This window comes from Lissotriton vulgaris, chromosome 10 (genome assembly GCF_964263255.1).
Source record: "Lissotriton vulgaris chromosome 10, aLisVul1.2, whole genome shotgun sequence".
Lineage (NCBI taxonomy): Eukaryota > Metazoa > Chordata > Amphibia > Caudata > Salamandridae > Lissotriton > Lissotriton vulgaris.
The window spans coordinates 92,704,760-92,731,998 of NC_141698.1; positions in this window are offsets into that span (position 1 = coordinate 92,704,760).

Here is a 27,239-nt window from a genome sequence, read left to right on the forward strand (position 1 = left end):
GCCAGCACCTGATACAGGATGGGGCTCAACTGATACAGTGCCACTACCTGACACATGCGAGTCAACTGCAGCGGCGCCACTGGGACCACTGAAATGATGAGCCACAGGGCTGTATGGTCCAGGAGGCAGGGTGGCTCTGGGAGCGGGGGATAGTTGCAATTGGCCGACATTGGGTTGGGCATGTGTCAATGCTGTGTGTCTACGTTTCTTGGGGACATGTGACTGCACCCTGGACAGGACAGGACTGGCAAGTGGGCCGGACTGAGAAGAAATATCACCCACCATGGGAGGTGCATCTGCTGGCGGGGGAATGCTCTCTGGGGACGTGCTGGAGCCTGCTTGTCGTTTGCTGTGTGGCTGCCTTGTGTGCATCCGTTCCTGACGGGCCCTGATGGGAGTGGAGGTAAGGGGTGACTCCACTGCGGAGACATCTGTATTCCATTTCCCAGAAAACAGCAGCCTCAGTGCATCAATGGGTGATGTATGCCTGTCCTTGACAGCGCCACTGTCCATGGGAGATGCCTTGGCCCTTGGATGTTCCATTTCCGTAGGAGGAATGTTGTCTGTGGACTTTCCCTGTTCCCTGGATGGTGCCCTGTTCCAGGCAGCAGCCTTGTCATCTGTGGTGTACCTATCCCCAGGACACACCTTCTCCCTGTGTGTGTCCCTGCCCCTGGGAGTGTCCGTGCTCTTCTTAGGTGCATTTGTCTTGTGACTGTCCTTGTCCCTGCCCTTGGTAGAAGCTCCTTCCTTCCTAGTCTCCCTGCCCTTGGGAGTGGCTCCTTCCTTCCTAGTCTCCCTGCCCTTGGGAGTGTCTCCTTCCTTCCTAGTCTCCCTGCCCTTGGGAGTGTCTCCTTCCTTCCGAGTCTCCCTGCCCTTGGGAGTGTCTCCTTCCTTCCTAGTCTCCCTGCCCTTGGGAGTGGCTCCTTCTTTCCTAGTCTCCCTGCCCTTGGGAGTGGCTCCTTCCTTCCTAGTCTCCCTGCCCTTGGGAGTGGGTCCTTCCTTTCTAGTCTCCCTGCCCTTGGGAGTGGGTCCTTCCTTCCTAGTCTCCCTGGCCCTGGGAGTGTCCGAGCTCTCAAGAGATGCCTTCGTCTTCTGAATGTCCTTGTCCAAGGTAGTGTCAATGGAACTGGGAGTAAGGCTTGCCTTGGGAGTACCTTGTGTGTGGGATGGCTGTGCAGCATGTGTAGCCATTACACCCAACCCCTCTTTTGGTTCACGTGTGTGTACTCCACTGTATCTGACGTTGTCTTTGTGAACAGATTTAGCTGACCTAGGGGATGGGGTCTGAGGCCTCCGTGCCTTGACGTGCTGGCTGACGCTGCTTCTAGTGCAATAACCTGTATTAGAGTCCTGGTCAGAATATTCACTCCCCCCTGAGACATCCAGTGTTGTAGATGGTGGAACAGAAGTAGCACCCAGTCCATGCGACTGTACAATGGCAGACGACACACTGTTAGCCAATGACTGCACTGTCCTGTGTACACCAGCCAGATCGCCATGCATACCTTCCATGAAAGCCACCACCTGCCCCAACTTCCTATCGTGGTCTTGGAAAGCATTTATCATATTGGTCTGCCCCACACACAGCTGTCGCAGCAGATCAACAGCCTCTGCACAAAGAGCATTTTGACTCACCGAGGCTGGGGCAGCGGTGCCGACACCGAACGCCACTCTGCTCCCCCTACTCCTGCGTGCACGAACAGTACATGGTGCAGTTGGCGGCAGGGTGGGCCCTGCGTGCTGTGTCCCGACCGAAGGTGTTGATTGCCCACTCCCAGTCTGTGACAACAGTGCTGACTCACCAACACTGTCGGAAGATGATGACGATGTTGTCTCCACATGCGAGTCCTCCGGGACGGTCCTGTCCCCCTCTCCGGCGCTGGCCCCTTCTGTGTCAGTCTGCGTGTGCGCGACGTCTGATCCGGATGCATTGCCTTCTATCATCTCCTCCATCTGTGGCTGAGTGCCCTCTGCCAAAGCTGAAATGCACAGGAAATGGGTGTAAGTCATGGGCACACTCACGTACAGTACTGCTACGGAATCCCTCAAGCCACTCATGACAATGTACATCGATCCCCCAACCTGCACACGGGCCACCCCAACCAGTCATCCTCACAGGAATTAAGTGGCGTTGGCCGTACTACATGTACAGCATGCAGACAGGGCATGAGCAACTACATTTGCACACCAGTCTTGCCAAGGCGTGACGGAGCACTACAGCATGTGCATGAACACTCAACTGCTTAGCGAGTGGCGTCTCAACATGCCGCACCGGGAAGTGACATTTAACTGCGCCAATGTCACCAACATGCCATTGGAATGAGCCACACGATACATGGAAGTCACTCATGTGTCTGGGCAACAATACATGCATTGAACTCACAAGCAACATACACTGACAGTATGCTTACCGCCACGTTGCTGTTCATCCACACGCAACCGCTCGGACAGGTCAGGATGCGTCACAGCTATGATACGGTGCATGAGAGGGGTCATTGAGCGTCGGGCCAGACGTGCCGTTCTTGGAATCATCCCTAGTGTCACTTCGCTACATTCTTGCTCAGCCTGGAAATATCGTCCCAGCGTTTGTGGCAGTGTGTATGTCATCTATTGGACACCCCCACTGCTCGTACATCACGTGCAATGCTCCTCCACACGTCCTTGCGAAGGTGCAGCTTGACCTACCATGATGGGAGACAAAAGGGTGCAAGTCAGTGGACAGTTGGCCAGTCACACAGATAGGGGCAACACATTTCTCTCTGCAGCCATGCACATTTCGACTCATTTGTTGGTCCCACATCACACCACCAAGATTCCAGAGCCCAGGTGTCATGGAACACCTCATGCACAACAACTTATCCCCCACTGCACTTACCACCTGTCTGGGTGCGCCGTACAGGCGTCCGTAGTTGCGGAGCACACCGTCCACGTGGACATCCAGCTCCGCGGCGGTGAAGGGACGAGACCGGATCTCTTTGACTCTCGACATGCCAAGGTCACGGAGTATGGCACTAGAGCGGCAGTCGGTGGTCAGCTCCGCAGCAGCAGGTGGAGGTGATGGTCACAGGCAGCAGTCGGTGGTCAGCTCCGCAGCAGCAGGTGGAGGTGATGGTCACAGGCAGCAGTCGGTGGTCAGCTCCGCAGCAGCAGGTGGAGGTGATGGTCACAGGCAGCAGTCGGTGGTCAGCTCCGCAGCAGCAGGTGGAGGTGATGGTCACTGGCAGCAGTCGGTGGTCATCGTAGAATGTGTGCTTTTGCACATAACACATATATAGCGCCCTGTGGCCATGTCAGTGGCATAAGGCGCCAGCCATTGGTCAGCCCTGGAAGCGTGTTTGGAAAAGGGCCAATGATTGGCCCTGGTGTTGCGGTGCACAGCATACAGTACATTCTATTGGGCACACGTGGCCCTTTTCACACCTCCCATTGGCTGCATGTGCACAGACCGTCACGCTCACACACCAGCAAGTGCATGTGGAAGGTTCAGGGACGGATGCTTCATTTGCAACAAAGTTCGATCACTGGCGCCACCATGGCGGGGCACGTATTCGGCGGGGGAGGTGCAGGCCAACACATCCATAAGCTGATGTCAATGCACATGGCAGGTCATGACCCCCCTTACAGTGACATTGCATCATCCAGCCTACACCGGCCGGCCCAGCCCTGCCCAGGACCGCCGTGCCGGCCATGTCAACTACCGCCGTTTCAGGCCCCGTCCACTACCGCCGTGCCAGGCCCTGCCCAGGACCACCGTGCCGGCCATGTCAACTTCCGCCGTTTCAGGCCCCGCCAGGGCACGGCGGTAGTGGACGGGGCCTGAAACGGCGGTAGTTGACATGGCCGGCACGGCGGTCCTGGGCAGGGCCTGGCACGGCAGTAGTGGACGGGGCCTGAAACGGCGGTAGTTGACATGGCCGGCACGGCGGTCCTGGGCAGGGCCTGGCACGGCGGTAGTGGACGGGGCCTGAAACGGCGGTAGTTGACATGGCCGGCACGGCGGTCCTGGGCAGGGCCTGGCACGGCGGTAGTGGACGGGGCCTGAAACGGCGGTAGTTGACATGGCCGGCACGGCGGTCCTGGGCAGGGCCTGGCACGGCGGCAGTGGACGGGGACTGAAACGGCGGTAGTTGACATGGCCGGCACGGCGGTCCTGGGCAGGGCCTGGCACGGCAGTAGTGGACGGGGCCTGAAACGGCGGTAGTTGACATGGCCGGCACGGCGGTCCTGGGCAGGGCCTGGCACGGCGGTAGTGGACGGGGCCTGAAACGGCGGTAGTTGACATGGCCGGCACGGCGGTCCTGTGCAGGGCCTGGCACGGCGGTAGTGGACGGGGCCTGAAACGGCGGTAGTTGACATGGCCGGCACGGCGGTCCTGGGCAGGGCCTGGCACGGCGGCAGTGGACGGGGACTGAAACGGCGGTAGTTGACATGGCCGGCACGGCGGTCCTGGGCAGGGCCTGGCACGGCGGTAGTGGACGGGGACTGAAACGGCGGTAGTTGACATGGCCGGCACGGCGGTCCTGGGCAGGGCCTGGCACCGCGGTAGTGGACGGGGCCTGAAACGGCGGTAGTTGACATGGCCGGCACGGCGGTCCTGGGCAGGGCCTGGCACGGCGGTAGTGGACGGGGACTGAAACGGCGGTAGTTGACATGGCCGGCACGGCGGTCCAGGGCAGGGCCTGGCACAGCGGTAGTGGACGGGGACTGAAACGGCGGTAGTTGACATGGCCGGCACGGCGGTCCTGGGCAGGGCCTGGCACGGCGGTAGTGGACGGGGACTGAAACGGCGGTAGTTGACATGGCCGGCACGGCGGTCCTGGGCAGGGCTGGGCCGGCTGGTGTAGGCTGGATGATGCAATGTCACTGTAAGGGGGGTCATGACCTGCCATGTGCATTGACATCAGCTTATGGATGTGTTGGCCTGCACCTCCCCCGCCGAATACGTGCCCCGCCATGGTGGCGCCAGTGATCGAACATTGTTGCAAGTGAAGCATCCATCCCGGAGTCTAGCACATGCACTTGCCGGTGTGTGAGCGTGACGGACCGTGCACATGCAGACAATGGGAATGTTGAACGCGGGCCGCGTATGCCCAGACGTAAACAGCGGAAGCAGTGCACCGCCATGGCGGGGTCTATGATTGCATCTCAGCTGACGATGCACCTTGTTCCATTGTCTGCAGCTGCATGATGACGGTTGTGTGCGTGATTGCGTGACTCCACATGTCATGCTCTATCCCATGTGTGTCCATACCATGGCCATCGGTGTGCCACAAATGTCCATCACATGTGCATGTCGACGTCGGTTATTTCCCTACACAAGTTTATTGTACCTCACATCTACACAGTAGATCCCGAACCTATCGGCACATTGTGATTCAGTTGTCAGTGAGTGGTATATGTGAGATATTGACTATGGTGGGGGTTCACTTGTGTTCAGTGCATGCGTGTTGCCTATTGTGTCACCATGCATGTGATGTCCGTTTGGCCACCATTATTGGTGTTGCCATTGGTGCATCAAGAAATGGTGTGTGTGTATATTTTCGTTTGTGTGCATGCACTTGCATGTGTGTATGTGATGTTGCGCATACACATGTGGGTCATGTCACATGTCTTGTTGGCAGTAATGTTGAGGTGAGACAAAGTGCATTGCACATGTTGCAACACATCATGTAGCTAGTGGCTGCACATTGTTGCTACGTCAATCCATGTTGTAGTGACAATCAGAGATGTCACACATATGACAATTAAACACTGCCTATTACATGTTGGATAGAGTGCGATGACATGTGAGTGAGTTGCACAGACATGCGGTGTATGTGAATTGACTTCCATTCCATCTACTCCCACACAGGAGGGCTCAAAATGTCCATCGCCCATACACTGTGCTGGAGGATATGGTGGACGAGGAGGTGATCAGGAAATTCAGGCTGGATCGACGTCGATTGCTGGAGCTTGTGAACCAATTGTCTCCTCACCTGCAGCCGCGAAGAACCTATCCAGGTTCCATTTCACCCACGCAAAAGGTGATGGCGGCACTCCATTTTTTTGCAACAGGCACATTTCAGTACACAGTTGGACATGCCGGGGAATGTCACAGGCCATGTTCAGCACGGTACTTCGGGATGTACTGACAGCCATGATGCTGTACAAGCATGACTACATTCATTTCCCACAGGCGGCAGAGTTGGCAGCGGTCAAAGCAGACTTCTATGCACTGGGTCGCATACCACACGTTGTGGGTTCCATTGATGGCACGCATATTGCGATCATTCCACCACGGGCACGTGAGCAGGTGTTTAGGAATCGGAAGCACTTCCATTCCCTCAACGTGCAGGTGGTGTGCCAGGCCGACAACATAATCTCACATGTGTGTGCAAGATTTCCTGGCTCTGCACATGACGCGCACATCATGCGGAGCAGCATTGTGCCCCAACTGATGGCAAATCTGCGTCCGGCACAAGCGTGGCTTGTTGGTGAGTATGCTGTGGTGACAGGAGTGATATCTGTGTGGCATGGTGTGCCCACCTATTCAGGTTGTGATGTTTCTCTCTCTCTCTCTTTTCCACAAACACAGGCGACTCGGCTTACCCAAACAGGCCTTGGCTGCTGAGTCCCATACGCAATCCAACTACAGCGGGAGAAATGCGATACAATGATGCCCATGGAAGGACACGTCGAGTGGTAGAACGAACATTTGGCCTGCTTAAGTCTAGGTTTCGGTGCCTGGATAAGACTGGAGGGGCCCTGCCTTACTCACCAGGCAAAGTATGCAAGATCGTGATTGCCTGCTGCATGCTCCACAACCTGGCTGTGCGCAATAACATTGAACTGCTCTTGGACCCAGATGAACAGCAAGTTCCTCGCCCTCCCGACCCACACATGTCGACTGATGAGGATAGTGGTGAGGAGGAAGGTGTGGACCAGAGGCGCCAGCTCATTGATCGCTACTTCCCTTGATTGTGGTGTGCTCCTCTTGTGCTGCTTGTGTATGTCCTGTGTAGGTTTGCTGGTCTTGTGTCATTGTGGTGGGCATCATCTATGTGCTCTGCTATGTGATGTATGCATGTGTGTGTGTGTGTGTCTTCATTTATGAGTACATGCACGTCTCCATGATGTGTAGTCTCATCCATTCCTGTTGTGATGTGTGTGGTTTGTTGAATGTTGCACTGCAGTGTGTTGGGATGAGTGTGATCATGTTTCCTAACCTGTCTTTGCGGTTTCTATGTTTCCCTAGGTCACTCCCTTGCGGCATGATTCTGTACCAGTTCGATCCCTGAACCTCGTAACGTCTGTTTCTGATGCAATCATGTGAATAAACATGGAGGCAACACATCATTGAGTGAGTAAGTGGTATTTATTTACAGATTGTGCATAGGTGTAGGTGCATATTTACAAATGAGTGAAGGGGTGGGGGAGTGAGAGTTAAAGGTTATGGCAGATGAAATGTCCGTGCTGACACCACATAGGGTGGTGTCTGCCTAGTGCAGCAGGCCTGTGCCAGGTGGGACCGGATAGTTGGCAGGGTGAATGGCAGGCTCAGGTACTGTAAAAGTCATTGTCGGCTCCTCTTGGAGCGTGTGGAAGGAGCTTCAACACTGCTCTCGCCCACTTCCAGCCTCGGACGGCCCCTCCGTCTTTGTGTCGGGACGGAGTCAGCTGGGGGCGCAGGCTGATCAGGTACCACATCCGCCGCCAGTGGCGCAGGTGGCGGTGGCGTTGTTTGAGGGGGTGTGGGGAGGGTGGTGTTGGCGGATATCCATGGCATCCACATGGTATTAGTCATGGTAAATATGTCCACTAGTTGGCCAAGCCGCCTCTCAATGGCCCCCAACATTGCAGTGTTCTCAACAAAGTCCTGGTGGGCCCGGTCTGCCTGTGCCTGGCCACGTAGATAGTTTTCCTCCACCCTGGCTAGTGCTTCCAGAGACTGTTGCACGGCATTGGGTGTAGTTGTTTCATCATGCCGTCTTTGTGCTGTGCTCCTGCCTGCCGGATCTGGCCTTGCATCTCTGCTTTGCCTCACACTCTCCCTGCGTGGCTGGGATAGCGCTGGCCCGGCGTTGGGCTGGGCAGGGTGGCAGGGGCAGAAGTGGTGGTAGTAGTGGTGGTGGAGGTGGTGCTGGTGGTGGCTGTGCAGGTCACAGTGGCCGGTGTTGTGGAAATGGCAGAGGCCGTAGTAGTTGGTGCAGGTGTGACCTGGGAGCCAGATGTCCCTGGCTGCCTGCTTGAGCCGGCACCATCCTCAGCCCCGGAGGTGGCTGGCCAATCGTCCCCTGAGACTTCTGAGTGTGGCGAGTCTGGAGGCCGGGTGTTTATTCCATCTGTCAGATTAGGATCACCTGCAAAACAAAAATGTGAGGATGAGTCATGTGTGAGAAATAAACAAGGACCCCCTGGGTAGTAAAATAAGCAGACTCCTAGGGCAGGGTAAAAACCAATGTGGGAAAAAATTCCTAGGCCATCAGCAAGGTTAGTGAGCAATTGGTCTAGACTATGCAGAGAAAAGAACAATAAAATGTGAATTTATATTAAAAATATATGTTTAATTAACATAGATAAAAATCATATAGAGACTACAACAAAGTGAAACTATATGATGCGATAAAAATAACATAAACAAGTTATATCCACAATAAATGCATAACATATAAATCATAAACATTACAATTAAAACAGTTCATACACAGTTGTCATAACAAATTGCTGTAGAATTATATTAAAAACTCGACGCGCGTTTCGGCTGAAAAAACGCCTTCCTCAGGAGTCACTGGTGATAACTCTGGAAATATATTCACAAGAAAGACATATATCAGTTCACTAGTAAATATTCTGTTATAAACATTATTAACAAAAGACTAGATTCATATACAAATACCAAAGAGAAATCATACTAATGAGACAGTTTAACAATACATATATTAGATTCGAACTTCTTCTCAACCTGAAAAGTCTAGACTATGAATTTGAACACTAATGTCAGATGATAGACAATTGTTTATTAGAGAATTGTGCAGTACTCAACTAGCTAGTATTCAGATCATAATTTATATATAAGAAACAGTATACTTTCTTCTTTTTCACTACGATATTAAACACACGTTTAAAAAGAACAAATAATTGGTCTCAGCCTTGATATGAGGATGAGTCATGTGGCCATTACATGTCATTTTCTTTTTGTTGGCAATTCAGTCGGCACTGGCACACACGACACACCCCACCCACCACCACCACCCTCCCTATGGACATGTGGGCCTGTTGGGGGTTGGTCTAGTGACCTCTCACACACCCCACCCACCACCACCAACCTCCCTATGGACATGTGGGCCTGTTGGGAGTTGTAGTGCCGTCCCCTCACACACCCCACCCACCACCACCACCCTCCCTATGGACATGTGGGCCTGTTGGGAGTTGTAGTGCCGTCCCCTCACACACCCCACCCACCACCACCACCCTCCCTATGGACATGGGGGCCTGTTGGGAGTTGGTCTAGTGACCTCTCACACACCCCACCCACCACCACCACCCTCCCTATGGACATGGGGGCCTGTTGGGAGTTGGTCTAGTGACCTCTCACACACCCCACCCACCACCACCACCCTCCCTATGGACATGGGGGCCTGTTGGGAGTTGTAGTGCCGTCCCCTCACACACCCCACCCACCACCACCACCCTCCCTATGGACATGGGGGCCTGTTGGGAGTTGTAGTGCCGTCCCCTCACACACCCCACACACCACCACCACCCTCCCTATGGACATGTGGGCCTGTTGGGAGTTGTAGTGCCGTCCCCTCACACACCCCACCCACCACCACCACCCTCCCTATGGACATGTGGGCCTGTTGGGAGTTGTAGTGCCGTCCCCTCACACACCCCACCCACCACCACCACCCTCCCTATGGACATGTGGGCCTGTTGGAAGTTGTAGTGCCGTCCCCTCACACACCCCACCCACCACCACCGGCCTCCCTATGGACATGTGGGCCTGTTGGGAGTTGTAGTGCCGTCCCCTCACACACCCCACCCACCACCACCACCCTCCCTATGGACATGTGGGCCTGTTGGGGGTTGGTCTAGTGACCTCTCACACACCCCACCCACCACCACCACCCTCCCTATGGACATGGGGGCCTGTTGGGAGTTGTGGTGCCGTCCCCTCACACACCCCACCCACCACCACCACCCTCCCTATGGACATGTGGGCCTGTTGGGAGTTGTAGTGCTGTCCCCTCACACACCCCACCCACCACCACCACCCTCCCTATGGACATGGGGGCCTGTTGGGGGTTGGTCTATTGACCTCTCACACACCCCACCCACCACCACCGGCCTCCCTATGGACATGGGGGCCTGTTGGGAGTTGGTCTAGTGACCTCTCACACACCCCACCCACCACCACCACCCTCCCTATGGACATGTGGGCCTGTTGGGGGTTAGTCTAGTGACCTCTCACACACCCCACCCACCACCACCGGCTTCCCTATGGACATGCGGGCCTGTTGGGAGTTGTAGTGCCGTCCCCTCACACACCCCACCCACCACCAGCACCCTCCCTATGGACATGTGGGCCTGTTGGGGGTTGGTCTAGTGACCTCTCACACACCCCACCCACCACCACTGGCCTCCCTATGGACATGTGGGCCTGTTGGGAGTTGTAGTGCCGTCCCCTCACACACCCCACCCACCACCACCACCCTCCCTATGGACATGGGGGCCTTTTGGAGTGGTTTAGACATTGGTGAGTATGTGGACTGCATGCATGGGTTGGGGTCTGGGAGATGTGTCTTCAGAGTTGTGTGAGGCACACTGTGTTGTTGTGCTTGTGGTGCTTGGTTGGTACTTACCAGCCTCTTCTCCCTCCTCAAGTCCATCAAGGCTCTCAGGGTGCAGGATGGTCAGCACCTTGTCCTCCCACTCGGTGTACGGTAAGGGCTCCGGGGGGGTTCCACCGCCTGTGTGATTAGCCCGGAGATAGTTCTTGGCTCTGATGGATTTCCCTCGGGTCTTGAGGTCATGCCACCGCCTCTGAATTTCCTGCTTCGTCCTCGGGACGGTCCCGGAAGCATTGACCCTGGTGACAATCCGGTCCCACATGCTGTTTTTCCTGGCTATGCTGGTCTGCTGCACTAGGGCCCCAAATAAGTGGGGTTCTACACGTATTATCTCATCTACCATAACCTTTAACTCGGTGTCAGTGAATTTAGGGGTTTTTTTTGGTGCCATGGTGCTCGGGGTGTGGGTTTGAGTGAATAGGGAGGTGCTGGTGTGTGGTGTTTAGGGATGGTGTGGTGGGTCTTTGTGTAGTTGGTGTGTTTGGGTGTGGGTTATGTGTATGATATCTGTGTTTGCTGTTGGTTAAGTGGTGTCTCCTGCTAGCAGCTATGCTGTGATGCAGAGGATTTCTGGAGTGGGTGGGAGTTAAATTTATAGTCTGTGTCTTGGCCCTGTCTGAATGGTTATTGGCAGTCAGGTGATAGGTGGGTGTGTTGCCAAGTGTGCATTAAGCGGATCTTGGGGGTGGGTCATTGTGTCTTGTGATTGGTTTAGATGTTTCAGGTGGGTGGTCGTTCTTTTTCCTGTGTTTGGTGATAAATTCCGTCGCAATGTATGGCATTGGTTTGACTGTAGGGATGTTGTTCGTGTTGGACTTCCGCTGTGGAGCACGGTTTCTCGTAGCATTGGTACCGCCGCGGACGTGGATCGCGGTGGCTACCGGGGTACTTGCGGAGTTATCCTAATTGCGGACACAGACACTATGCAGGTTTCGCGGGGGAAGTGGTTGTTTTCCTGATCATGTGCGTACGCGGCGGTCGGTGTTCTTTCGGTTCCGTCCGCCTGCCGCGGGCTCAGGTGTACTTCGACCGCCGCGGACGGAGATTGGTGTGCTCCGTCCGCCGCGATCGGCGTTTCTATCATATTTTATCATAATCGCTATTGCGGTTTTTCCGCGGACAGGTCCGGAGTATCTTGCCACCTTCCTCGGCGGACGGAACACGTTTCCGTCCGCGATCCTAATCGACCCCTTTGTCATCAATATCTCATCAAAACAATTAACTAAGGCAAAGATTCAACTCCTGAACAAAGGAACTACATTTGCACCCACATACAGATCTAACGCTGGCGAAACAGAAATTGCTCTTTTCAAATTTTTCAGAAATCTGAAATTGAGGTTTTTTTAAGGACATTGATCAAACTCTAACACCAGAGTCATGGGATCAAGACTTCAAACCGCCAAGTACATTCTGGGCACCTACGTCATACAAAACAATTGAAACATTTGAAAGAGCTGTAATGTCTGAAGTTCAGAAAACTTCTTTCAAAAAACCTAAGAAAAGCAATTTATCCAATAAAGAATGGAATGCTCTACAAAACTTGAGTCAAGACAAAAGTCTTACCCTTCAAAAAGCAGATAAGGGCGGAGCCGTTATAGTGATGGATACTGAATTTTACAACATGAGTGTCAACAATCATGTCCACAACCAGGACATTTATTTACCATTGTCAGGAGATCCAACACGAGAGTATCAACAGGTATTGCAACAAATATTGGATCATGCATTGAAGATGAAATGGATAAGTCAAAAAACATTTGCATTTTTCCATTTGAAATATCCTAGAAGACCGCAACTATGTATGTTGCCCAAGATCCACAAGGATCCAACCAATCCTCCATTCAGACCCATCATCTCGGCGTGTGGGTCAATCTCGGAACCCATAGACAAATTCATTGACAAATTTTTGCAACCTCTCGTTCAAACTAGTGAGACATATATCAAGGATATCACAGCTTTTTTTAACATGTTAAAAACCGTAAAATTTCAACAAGGGGACACTTACTGGTTATGTACTATTGACGTGATCGCGTTATATACTTCAATCCCTCACAAAGAGGGCACCGAAGCCCTTGAATGGTGTTTATTGAACAGCAATCTCGAAGAATATCAAAAAATCTTGATCTTGGAACGAATGCAATTTGCATTATATCACAGTTATTTTGAGTGGAAAGGCCAGTTCTTTAACCAATCGAATGGTACTTCAATGGGTTTTGGGGGGGCTCCCTAATATGCGAACATTTTCATGCAAAAATTTGAGACAGATCATATCTTATGCAATCAGACATGGACTGAAGGACTAATCATGTTTAAACGTTTCATTGACGATATTTTTTTAATTTGGCGAGGATCAAGAGAACAACTAGAAGAAAATATTGAGACCCTGAATTCCCATAACGAAAGGATCAAGTTCACACACACCATCTCTAAAGAATCAATAGCATTTCTGGATGTACAAATAATACTTGTCAATGAGGATATCAGCACCAAAGTTTTTCATAAACCCACTGACAGAAACGCGAGCCTTTTATTTCAAAGTTTTCCTCCGGATTCTTTAATAAAACACCTTCCGACTTCACAATACATTAGACTGAAAAGAATTACGTCAAGTGAAGACGATCTACACATCTCACTCAAACAACAAACAGTGAAGTATGTACAGAGAGGTTATCCTTCTGACATTTTGCAAACTGCTTTGGAAAAAGTGGAAAAAACGAAGAGAGACATGTTACTGGCACCTAAAGTTAGACAATCAGAGCAGAAAACAGTCTGCGTCATGAAATATTCCACTGATTCGAACAAAATTAAACGTATCGTCAACAAACATTGGCATTTGATTCAAACTGAACCTGATCTGAACAATTTATTTTGTGACAAAATCACTTTTGCATTTCAAAGATCAAAGAACCTCAAAGAGCTACTCAATACACCCAAAAGGGAGAAAAAAACATGGAAAGGGATGTTAAAATGTTTGAACTGTATCCACTGTAACAATGTGATGATTGGAAAAACTTTTACGCATCCTACTAAAGGTTATCCTATAGATTTGCATTACTCTAGTACTTGTGACACTTCCAATTGCATTTATTTCATCAAATGCCCATGTGGCAAAATATATGTCGGACAAACGGAACGTAAAATCAAAGTCCGCATCACGGAACATAAGAGCAATATTAGACTTGAGAACACGAAATCTTCTTTAGCATACCACTGGAAAGAAGTAGGTCACCAAATTTCACAATTAAAATTTATGGTTCTCGAGACTATCTCGCAACGCCCTGACCTGGATCCGGTCAAACAAAGACTAAGAGCTGAATTTCACTGGATAAAAAAATTGAATTCCACCCATCCCATGGGGTTGAATGATCGGATTGAACATTCGTGTTTTTTATAATTCAAGAACCTTCCAGCATTGACTTCTGAACAACTCTGGTCCCTATAACATTCCTAAGTGCACATTCTCCTTCTTTTCATGTTTTAATTTTCCAATGCATATTTCAATTTTCCAATGTATATTTCATTTGCACTTATTTTGTTCATTCATATTGCACTGTACAATGTATGGTTTATTAAATATATTGCTGCGCGTTAAGTTAATAACGTGTGCCCGTATTACACTATTGTTTACCATTAATTTACAATGCGGTGCGCTGCGCGCTTCCTTATTTTGAAGCTCGTATACTCTTGTTACATGGTGGGGAGTCACGCGTCGTGATTGGTCACGGTCACGATCACATGATGTAAAATCTGCCTATGATCTCCACTGTTGTAACATGGTGATTATGTGATTGAACTCTCTGAGACGCGGCGGCGTCAATTTTTCCGTAAGTGTGGACCCGTTTGTGTAGTTTTTTTTCGTGTATCTGGCAGTTCTTTTTCATTTATTTGGCAGTCATTTAGTCACTGGTATGAGTTAAGCGGACTCTTTCGCTCACTGCGTCTGGTTAATTAACGATGCACCGAGCCGTTACTTTTATCTGGTGGCGTGTAATCTCTTTCGTTTTGCTGCACATTTTCTTCTATCAACTTACTTTCTCTGATACATTTCCGTTTGACTTTGGTAACCGGTTGGCATTTTTAGAGTGCATGTTGCAGCACGTTTACCATGATTTATGCAGATACTCATATATTTAAATGGAGTGATTAATTTAGTCCTGTCTTTTCCTTGTTTACAGACCCCTGATGAAGGGTCAAATTCATATGACCCGAAATGCATTGGGTGTAATGAAGTCGATATCATTTTCAACTATTTGGCTACATAAGAATGCAATTATGTATACAAGGAAAATCCTTCGCACAATGTTGTGTTAAATCGAACATTTGAAACATTCTAATGAAGATAATAAAACACTTGAACTGAGATAAGAAACCTGGTGTTTCACAGTTGATTTTGCGCTCAGCCTGGAGGATAGATGATTCTACCCTCAACATTCATTATCAGATTGAAAGGCACGTCCTGACTACGTGCGACGACCAGAGCGCTGCCCTTAAAATTTGTATACTTAACTCAAAACATTGTTTGAATTTGGAGTGCACCGGGATAATACTTTGTCTCATTGAATAAAGAATTGCCCCTGACGAAAAAATTAATTTATGACATAATTTTACCATGTGCAGTTTGATGGAAAGTCTCTATCAGCTCTTAGCAAACACAATAGGATGATGGACGGAGTGCTGAAGATTTTCAGACACTCAGACCCAGTCACAGATGTGGGTTTGATACATGAATGTTCTTCTGCTCACTAAGCCACCCCAGTTTGGACCCAGCCATATGCAAATCAGTCTTGACCCTGTTCCTCATGGGAACAGTCCAGCCCGAACAGCCAGGCCAGGTCCTCCCTGGACCAGAAACAGGCATCCTGGGACCGGTTTTGAGGTTTCACTCCTTATCAGCCAGGCTAGCTTGGATTTAGTGACAAAGTGAACAAGGGACCCACATCTGGGCACACACTGGCCACTTAGGCTAAACATAGCAAACTGTAACAATGGTCAGTCCTCAGGATCGGTTTGTTGCCAGGAATGGCCCACCTCTCGATCTAACCAAGCCTTATAGCCGTAATGGCGCAGGTCATTGGAAGGATCAAGTGGGGGAAGGAAAGGAATGGAACAGCGGGGAGGGAGATCTGTAACAAGAAAAGCACAGTGATAAACACCTGCTATTCCTTTTGTCATATCATAGAATACATTGAAGCAACAACAGACCCTGAATGGGTACACCTCTTATACCTGTAACAAAAAAGAATAGCCCTTGTAGAGGTTGTTGCTTGGATAGAAGGGGGTGCCTTCTGTGTGGACGGTACTTGATGTGCTATAACTGCAGGAAAGAGAAAGAACATATAGCCAGGTACTCATGAGCTCACTCCCTTTGTTCAAGTACAAAACATGCACCTGACATACACCATGAACCTACCCTTATCTAGACTCCACTGTCCTTCACAGGGATAGAGTGTAGTCTTCTACCACTCGTACAAACACCTGTTAAAAATAGAGCCAGAATAACACATATTACAAGACCTTTTAAATCCTCCAAGTAATTAAAAAAACACTCCTGTGTAAACTCAGCCACAGGACTGGTTATTTCACCATAGGTAACTTTATCCTTTAAGTAAGGTCTTGTGGATCCAATTGAAAGTACTCCCTGTGTAATTCGTGTTACCCAGAAGAACCAATAGAAATGTGGTAAGGTACCAGTACATAGTACATAAAACGGTTGAGCCTTTGGGACATATGTCGAGATATAACAAAGTGACTGCCTTTAGTAAGAGCGTGAAAACTGCTCTTCAAAGAACCCCCGCCAGCCGACAATGCAGGCCGAGCCCACCAAGGAAACTACCACCTCCGATAAAGCAGGCAGAGGGACAAAGCAGAACTCGCCGCCAGCCGAAAATGCCAGCCAAAGAATCAATTACAGAAATGAGCCATCCTCCGCACGAGCAGAACGCTCAGCAACGGAGGATGGCAGAGGAGAGAACAAGGAGTGGTGCAGAGCATCCTTACCGGACAGTAAACACTGCAATCAGGAACCGCTGCAGGAGACCCGGCGGGGACGAAGATTTCTGACCAGTCAACTGTGCGCTCGTTGCAATGTGCTTTTGACACAAACACAATAAGATGAGTGATGGAGTGCTGTAATTTTTCAGACACTCACTCCCAGTCACAGATCTGGGTTTAATCCATCATCGTTCTTCTGCTCACTAAGCCACCCCAGTTTGGTCCCAGCCATATGCAAATCAGTCTTGACCCTGTTCCTCATGGGAACATTCCAGCCCGAACCTCCAGGTCAGGTCATCCCTGGACAGGAAATAAGCATCCTGGGACCGGTTTCATGGTTCCACCCCTCATCAGCCAGGCTAGCTAGAATCCATTTGCAAAGTGAGCAAGAGAGTCACATAACAGCATTTGCTGGCCACTTAGGGCAAATATACCAAACGGGAAACATCCTTTACAATGCAACTTTTACCACGCAGTGCTTTTACATCGCAACTTTTACAACGCAAACCATTACAACGCATTGCGCTGGGGGCGCTCTAGGATAGGGAATAGATTTAATTTACTATCCAACACCTTCCTTACTATCCATGGGGACTGGAGTTGGAATAGTAAAATAAACTATCCTCTATCCAGCACCCCTCAACACTATGCGTTGTAAAAGTTGCGATGTAAAAGCATGCGTGGTAAAAGCATGCGTTGTGATGTCATACATCCTACCAAACACAATAAGATGATGGACAGAGTGCTGAAACTTTTCAGACACTACACTCACCCCCAGATCTGGGTTTAATCCATCATCGTCTTTCTGCTCACTAAGCCACCTCAGTTTGGACCCTTCCATATGCAGAAATAAAGAAATCAAACGTTGTTCCACAAGAAACCAGGAAGGAGAATGCGAGAGCTGTGGGTACTGGAACCATATGATACTTTGTCTAAAAAAAATATGATTTATGATAATTATGGAAATCTGGTAAACCAAAGCCCCAATTAGTCTTAGCTGTTTTTAATTTCTTATATTGTATACAGGGATTTATAGCTTTCCAAATAAATTTCGAAATAAGTTTATCTATCTATACTACTATAATAAAGGAAGAACTTTGCACCTTTGAGGCGGGTAAACTCGGGAACCACAGCGCCAATCCACACACCCGATACATCATTGTAATCGTCAGGGTGTGCAGATGGACATAGGCTATATAAATAAAAAAAATATACGTTATTTAAAAAATTGACGATTAAAAAAAAGTAGTCCCTTGCAAGTAGCGCCAGCCGCGACCTGCGTGGTGACATCAGGAGCGCGGGGAGGAGCGGTGTGCAGGAGCGGAAGAGGAGCGGCGGACATGGCGCAGGGTAGGAGCAGTGACGAATGGCGGAATGGCAGTGAGGACCGGCGGACAGGCGGGAGGAGCGGTAAGCGGCGAGGAGCGGCGGAGCGGTGAAATGAGGAGTGCGGGGGAGGAGCGGTGCCTGAGGTAAGGCTCCGGGCAGGCGGAGGTCAGGGCAGGTGGGGGACGGGGCGGGCAGGGGCCCGATCTGCTTGACAATGTCAGGGCGAGCGCGGGCCGGGCTGCTGCACAATGTCGGGGCGGGCGGGGAAGCCTGATTGCTCGCGAGGGACAGGGCGGGCAGGAGCCCGAGCTGCTTGACAATGTCAGGGCGGGCGGGGGGCCGGGCTGCTGCATGATGTCAGGGTGGGCGGGGGTCTGGAAAGCCTGATTGCTCCTGGACAAGGTCGGGACGGACTGCTAGTATTTTAATAAAATTGAAGAAGGAGATGAATAGGTATCATAGAAATAAGATGAAATATTTTAGGAGCAATGACCATTTTAATTGTATCAAATTTCCCCCACCAAGATCAATGTTATGCAGAACATTTATGAATTTTGTCTTTGATATGATTGATAATATCATCACAATTCAAGGTAATCAATTGCGAGAAAATAGAATACCAAAATATTTTATCTTGTCTTTTTGCCATACTATTTCTTTATTTGTTAGCATATCAGGGACACAAGAACCATTCAAAGGAAATCATTCTGTTTTATTAATATTTAAATTATATCCAGAAATCTTAGAATGCTTATGAATTAGATTTAATAAAGGTGGAATTCCTGATGGCAATAAGTAATGGTTCAATCGCTAGAAGAAAGGCGAAAGGGGACAACCTTGACTAGTACCCCTAAAAAGGAAACAATTATCAGAAATGTTACCATTAATGAAGAGTTTGGCAGGGGTCCAGAGTAAAGAGCGGAAATCATATTAATAAACACATTACCAAAATTAAACATATATAATGTACGGAAAAGATATTGCCAATGGACTTTATCAAATGCTTTTTCTGCATTTAGCGCTAAAATACCAGATGGCATCTATAAAGACTGACCAGATGCAATAGCATGGAACAATAATCTTACATTGTTTACTGAATGTCTATTTTTTGTGAAACCAGATTGGTCAATATGAAAAATATTATCAAGGACAGAGGCCTATCTAGTTGCCAATACCTTTGTATAAAGTTTACAATCTTGATTAATTAAGGAAATAGGCTGATAATTTAAGACAATGTTAGGATCCTTGTTAGGTTTCAGAAAAACTATAATTAGTGCCTCCGTAAAGGACCCAGAGGTTGAACCTGTATTAGCGAAATCAGTAAACAATTAAAGTAAATAAGGTGAGAAGAAAATTCTTTATAAAATTCAGCAGGAATACCATCTGGACCAAGAGATTTAAGTAGCTTAAGGGAATTAATAGCTGATTGCACTTCTTCCAATGTAATCAGTGAATCCAATTTATTTTTGGCTGACTTTGTAATCTTAGGTAAGACATACATATTTAAAAAGCTATCAATACGCACTATATCACAAGATGGAGGGTTATTATATAAAGTTGAGTAATAATTCATGAATTCTTGAACTATTTCTTTGTGAGACAAAACAATTTGACAATTAGAATTTCAAAGCGTGTGAATTTGAATTTGATCTCTCTTAATACGTAGATAATTAGCCAAGTTTTTACCAGATCAATTAGCATTGAAACAGAAATTTAGCTTTGCTATTAGACCTTTGTATGCCAGCTCTGGTGCTTAGTAGTAAATTCAATTCATAATGAAGTTTTTGTAATAGTAGTTTACATTTGATATAATTAGATGTAATAAAGAGATGTTCATACATTTCTATCAGTTCATCTAATTCTGTAACTCTGGAATTAAATGGCTTGTTATCATAAGCCATAACAGAAATTGCAGACCCTCTAATGTACACTTTAATTGCATCCCATCTGTTAACAGGTGAAGTAGAGCCATCGGTGTTAAACAAAAAAATACGCACTTAGTGCTACAAATGCGTTGGCTTATTTTTTTCATTGAGCCCAATATTTGTATTTATGTGCCATCTGTCTTGTGATTGTTGGTATGAGCTAGGTCTTAAAACACATGAAATTAGTGCATGATCTAAAATATCTATATTATGAATAGTAGGATAAAAAACTGAAGGAAATAACTGACATGATAATCTATTCAAGAATAAGAATTATGAGGATTCGAAAATAAAGTACATAGTTTCTCTGTTGGATGATGTAGACGCCAACTGCAACTTATTGCGTTGCTCTAAAAAAGGATTTTAGAGTGAAAAAAGCCTTGGGAGGCCAAAATGTGGTTGGAGATATTCTGTCCATTACGGTGTCGCATATAAGATTGAAACCTCCTCCAATAACGAGTGAGACATTACCTAAATTTAGTATTTCTGACGTAAAAAAGACCAAAAATGTGGGTCATTAGACATCGGACCGTACACATTAACTAAATGCAAAATGAAACTATCAATTTTAATTTGAGCAATAATATAATGACCTTCTGAATCCGAACATTTGCTTAGAATTTGAAGATGTAATTTTTTGTCAATAAAATTGCAACCCCCTTTTTTTATTAGGTGCAGGAGAAGAAATAACAGTACCAACCCATTTTTTGTTCATATAAGATAAAACAGTGTCATCTATATGTGTCTCCTGAAGCAAACAAATATCAGCTTTATGTCTAGCTAAGCATTCTAAAACCTTAGTACGTTTCACAGGGTGTCTCAAACCTTAAACATTAAAAGAAACTGTTTGAATACCTTTAAAATTATCTATATCTATAGAAAAATAATGTCAATGAAATAAGTAAAACTGAATAGATCGAAAGAAAAAAAAGTAGATCTAACATGACATGAAAGGTAAAAAAGGAAATACTCAGAACAACATTAAAAAGACTATACAGACAAACATACACACAACAGAAAAACATAGATAATAGCTCAGAACTGCACACATGCATATGCAAGAATGTCCTTCCTAATTAAAACCCTTAGCGAAGAACTAGAAACTTAATATAGGCGAGTTATCATGAAAATTACGTATTATATAGAAATCAAATGCAGACGCATTCCTTTCCACTGAGAGTGGCAACTGATGATCCAGGAAAAGACGAAGATCCTCCGGACGCTGAAAAGACTTGGAGAAACTATCTTTACATATTCTCATGGCAGATGGATCAAAAAGACTGTATTTGAAACAACAGCTTCTTAGTCCTGGTCCGAGAATTTCTTACGTATTTTAACAGTTTTTCTGTAAAATCTTGGGGAATAAAAGTTTTATGTCCATTAACCATCAAAGAGGGGATCTCTCTTGCTGCTTTCTTGAACATTACTAAATGATGATGACTCAAAACCTTGAAGTTCATTTGACGAGGTTTGGTATTGCTTGGATTGCAATGTGAAGAAATTCTATGTGCTTTATCGATTTCAATTTTTTCTAGAAAAGTGAGGCATAAAAGACCTGGTAGCAATTTTTCTAGATATTGTGCAGTTTTTACCTTAAACATCCTATGAAAAGTTAAAAGTACACAGGTTATATTGCCTGTTGCGATTTTTTAAGTCAAGCAATAAATTACTCTTTGGCAATATTTTTGACGTAAGAGGCGTTAAACCCTCAATTTTAGATTTATGTTGAATTGTAATCGCATTATCAGAAACTTTCAAAGAGATACTTGCCATATCTTTGTTAATATTTTTGATTTCGGAAGCAATATTAACAGTATTGGAACAAACCGCTTGTAATTCCTCTAATAAAATAGAAAGTGTAGGTTCCTCACACTCCACAACTCTGACTGGTGAAGTTTGCATTTGTTTGAGGTAACATGCACACGTTTCCCTTCCATTGCAAAAAAGACTCATCAGAATGAATAAAAGCAGAAGAAAATAATGATGTAAGGAGAGCTAACTGTCAAGTAATACAAAAATAGACAGGGCAGTGGGTGTAGCTTAGGCCTCAGCCGCACCCTTTCCTGTATGAAGCTCCGCCCTTCTAAGAGAATACTTTGGCAGCAGTTCAATTGCATGACCAGTAAAAGACTGCACCAGGGAAACACCAGCAATGCAGCAGTAAACAATCCAGCGTCAGCACCAAAACAGAGCAGCTGCCTCTTTAAACAGATGAAGAGCACATAAAACTGGTAAAACTTGCCAAAAGCGCAACTTTAAATCATCAATATTATGGGCGAAATCAGAGAGCTATCAGGCGGCGACCTTCTTGTTTCGCGTGCTCATGTGACTCCCTGCTGCTATCTCCTTGATCCCTGGGATAGGGATAGCCCGGACAGTCTGATGAGATGGCACTGAAGGGACGCCTCTCCTCTTCCTGCCATTCTCCCATTCACATCTATCTCCTCTGCCAGAGATTGCTCCAAAGTTCACTCTAGTTGCTGTCAATATATGTGCTCTTGGCTTAGCAACTTCCATGCACCACCTAGGTATGCTCTCTTGTAAGTGAGCAAATGCTTCTTTTCAAGTATTCATAGGTGCAGATTTACTAAGATTTTATGCCCTGTTTAAATCACAAAAGTGACACAAATCGGCTCAAAATATTTGTGTCAGATTTTCTTTCCAGCGCTAAACTTGTTTAGTGCTGGAAATAAAGTGAAAGTAATGTGAAGAAGTGCATGGCGCTGCTTTGCATTACTTAGGGCATACCATGAGTGGTGCAAGGGCATGCCACTGCAAACCACCCAAGGTTTCTGACAATAAACCTAATTTACAAAATAAAGTAGACAGGATTTAGCATCAGAAAATAGCGAACCCTTCAATCAGGCACTATGAATGAGAAATGCTTTTTTTCCTCCTTTATTTTGCGACTTCGCATGTGTCCTGCACTGTACAACACACATACAAAGTGGGAAAAATGTTCTAAATTACTCTAAGCAGATTGTTTGTACTGGAAGGGTAGCCTACAGTACAAAACCTATGCATGACCCATGGAGACACCCTTGCACCTTGCCGCAAAGGTGTCTCCGTGGCGTACATCAGCTGATTGCAGCGCCAGCTCTAGGGAGAGAGGAGGAGAGTGCCATATTTCAGTGAATGTGGCACTCTTCTGCTCGCTCCTTTGCATTTATTTGCACCCTCTGAATTTGCATCTGCTGCACTGCCTGAGATATTGGTATATGTGGCACATAGGGCCAGATGTAGGAGGCCATTTACCGACCGGTAACGGACGATTTTGGCCGTTACCGACCGGTAAATGGGTATTTGTGATGTAGGTGGCCAATTTTACCGATTCTGTAAATTTACCGATTCTGTAAATTTACCGAATCGGTAAAATACTGAATCGGTATTTTTACCGATTCGGTAACTGCCAGAGGTAGGTGGGACTCTTCTGAGTCCCAAAGGCCTTACCGATTCGGTATTTTACCACCCAATCCAATTGGGTGGTAAAATACCGAATCCAGGTGTGCATGCACATGTGTGCATGCACACCTATGCCATGTGACAGACAGACATGCCCTTAGTGCATGTCTGTGTGCCACATGGCATACATGCCTGTATTTGGGATGCTAGAGGGTGTCAAAGTGACACCCCCTGCACCCTTGCAGGATTCGGTAATTACCGAATCGGTAAATACCGATTCGGTAATGCCCATTGATTCCTATGGGCTTCAAGGCCCATAGGAATCAATGGGCATTACCGAATCGGCATTTACCGATTCGGTAAATACCGATTTTTACAGATTCGGTAATTCAATTACCGAATTTACCTAAATCTCCCTCCTTTAATTTTACCGATTCATAAATACCGAATCGGTAAAATTCGGTATTTATGGGTCGGTAAAATATACTTACCTACATCTGGCCCTGTGTCTCTTTCCTTCAGCGCTTTCTCTGATCTTTTGGTAATGTTTTCTGTACTCCCGCCGAAGCCTTGCCCTTTTACCTGTTCTTCTTTACCACTAGTTGGAAGGCACCCTGAATATGAAATCCAGATTACTGAGGAAGGCAAATAATGAGACCAAAATATTGAATCCAAAATATTGAAAGGTAATTATGTACAGATTTTCTATACCTAATTCCACATATATGTACCATGGAGATATAAATATCTAAGTATAGTAAATCTATGCTTCCCTATATGCGCTTACATTCTAATAGTTTGTGGCTCAAGATTCTGTCCATGAAACTCTTGGTTGTCGATATTCTGAGGCTCGATACTTACAAGTACAATCTATTCAATCCGTATTGTTGCTTGTATTCAGATTCAGTTCCATGGTGTTCCATGGTGCTTTTCTTGTGCTTTTATCCTACTCTGGTCCTCTCTCCTATACACTTTCACATGTCCTTGCTTGCTGCTTGCATTGCTTAGAATGTCTGCCACTGCTTGCCTTAGTCTCACAATTCCACCCCATTCAGCATTTGCTGGCACCAGTATTATGCTTTTGTTTCAGGCTGGTATGGCTGATCATGATTCATGTTTGTCTTCAGTAGGATTTTTGTGCTGCTCATCTCTGTCCCTGATTTAGTGAGTTCACATTCAGATGTTCTAGTCCTGCTCAGCCTATGTGACTGTGCTTCTTGTATATTCCTATGGTGGTTGCCTTTGCCTTGGTGCTGTCCTTGTTGGTTATTGTATCTTGTGTCAAAAACCCATATTACCATCTGCTGACTTTACCTAGATTTGGGCCAGGAAAAGTGTGTGCTGGGTTTATTAAAGTATGGTCCATGACTTTTAACTGCTGAGGTCTGAAGAAGGGTTGATGTACGCTGGGAATATCGAATCCTGAATATCAACGGGACAGAATATTGTTAAACAATATCGAGGAACACATTTAATGCTATACATTTTCTATACCTTATTCCACATATAGGTACATATATATGTCTTCAAGGTATGTAGATGTGGAGTAAATAATATGAAATCCTAAGCTTCCTCTGTGCACTTACCTTGCCATATTTTGTCCCTCTCTATATTTTAACAATATTCTGTCCCGTCCATATTCAGGATATGATATTCCCAGCCATAATCAGAAGGGACATCAGAGATCCCAAAGGTAATTCACCATTTCTACTTGTTGGTATTATATATAGCATAATTACAACACACTAGCCTTATACAGTGGATAAGGTTGATTTAACTCACCTTGCAAGAGAAGCTCTTTTTGGCAAACACACTTATCTGCACTTACATTGCTCAAAGATTCAGTGCCACGCAATGTACCACGTGGTTTACCCGGTTAGCACCATATAAGGCACACAGTTTGACTTTTCTTGCTACACAACAAGCAGACATGTTGCATAGCTCGCTTGGTCCTACATTGCTGCACTATTGCCCTGGCATGCGCTTGAATGTTAATACCAGCATGCAAAAAGACGTTTTCTGCATCCTCGTTCATATTCCTTCCTCCGTAGAATGAATGGGTTGTTATTCATGTCTTACTGAAACACTGCTTCTTAAAAATAAATAATTTAACAATCTAGATATAATAATATTCTGACAGTAACATGATGACACTTAGATGTATCAATACTCAGAAGTCTTAAACCTTTAATGCTTTGCCAACAATTCTCAAAGTTAAACAGAGATTGTTTTCCTTGTATTTTGTCTCCCTTTGTCTAGTTTGGCATATATTAACTTAACATATGCAAGCACAAAGCCTTTCTATATCAAAATTCCCCATCCAGCCCAGGTACACAATGAAATGCCACAGGAAGGAAGGAAATTGTTTACAGCTGGGACTGTAACTCAGGACCCTGGTATAGATGTACAGCAGATGATGCTGTGACTCATGCAGCATCTCAGATGTAAATATGTACCAGCATTTCATTTAATTTCCTTTTTCATTAGATTTGTTTAGCACTGGGGCTGGGGATATTAAGATCACCTTTAACGCTAACCATAAGGCAGCTATTGTCAGAATTATTTCATTGTTACCGAGAAAACATTCTTTGGCTATTACAATATTTATAATCAGACTCAAATGTTTACCAGTAATGAATGTATAAGCCCTTAGTAGCAAAGCTCTGTTTTTTTTTTTAGCTGATAAAGTGCCTGTATGTAGGTCACGAATTCTCAGTTTACAATAAGATCTGATATTGAGAACACTTGAACCCTAAGCACTTCATCATGGGTGCCAACTCACCAAAAGGCCATGGGTCGCGTATACAAAATAACCCATTCTTTGCCTCCTCATGGCATCACAGGGCCTAGCTGTTCTCTCTCCAATAGCCCATCAGGAGTCTTCTCTTTCATTATCAAGGGTGAGGAGAACTGCAGCAAATAAACAATTCTTATGTTTACTTTCTGTTCTTGTTGCTGCTTTCGTGGCCCATGAGATCTGTAATCCAGGAAAAAAAAAATAATAACTTTATTGCGTGATTTAAAAAAACCATTGCAAGTACAGGATTTAGAAAGTATCAAAAAGTTTCATTTAAAATACGTTTATTGTCCCATGAGATCTGTAATAAGAAGATCAGAGCAAGTGTTGGGTACCGAAGGATAAACGTAGGGGACCTAACTACTGCTCTTGGCTACCCCTAATTTATGCCTATGCCATTCTCACGTTCTCAATCTTGGTCCCCCTCTGGCACTACAATGGCTGCAGAACCACTCAACCTGACTTTGGTTTTCCAGACCTGATGTAGAATGTCACAGCCAGAGTCTGAAAGTGAACTTCGCACCTGATGCACACCAAGGGCCTGATTAAAACTTTGCATCACCATGGCCCTGGGGCACCAGGGAGCCCTGTAGGGCCCCCTTAGTTTCCTCTCCGCCACAGTTTTCATGGCGGGCTCACTGCCATAAAAACTGTGGCAGTGAGGAAACTCATAATAAGCTTGGCGGTGCCGCAGCGACATATTGCGGCCCTCAGACCGCTGCAAGACTGCCACGGATCGTGGATCCCTGGCAGTGGCAGCGGTCCGAACCGCTGCCAAATTCGATCCATCGGATTGCCATGGTCATAACCAGGCCCTAAGACTGTGGCCTAGGCTGAAACTGTGAAAACTGATCCCAGTCATTGGCAATTATTTAGGATTGCATTCCATTGCATCATTTCTGGCCTACTGGGCCATCCTAGGCAAAATCCAGCCCTATGCAAATTAGACTTATTTCTACTGCA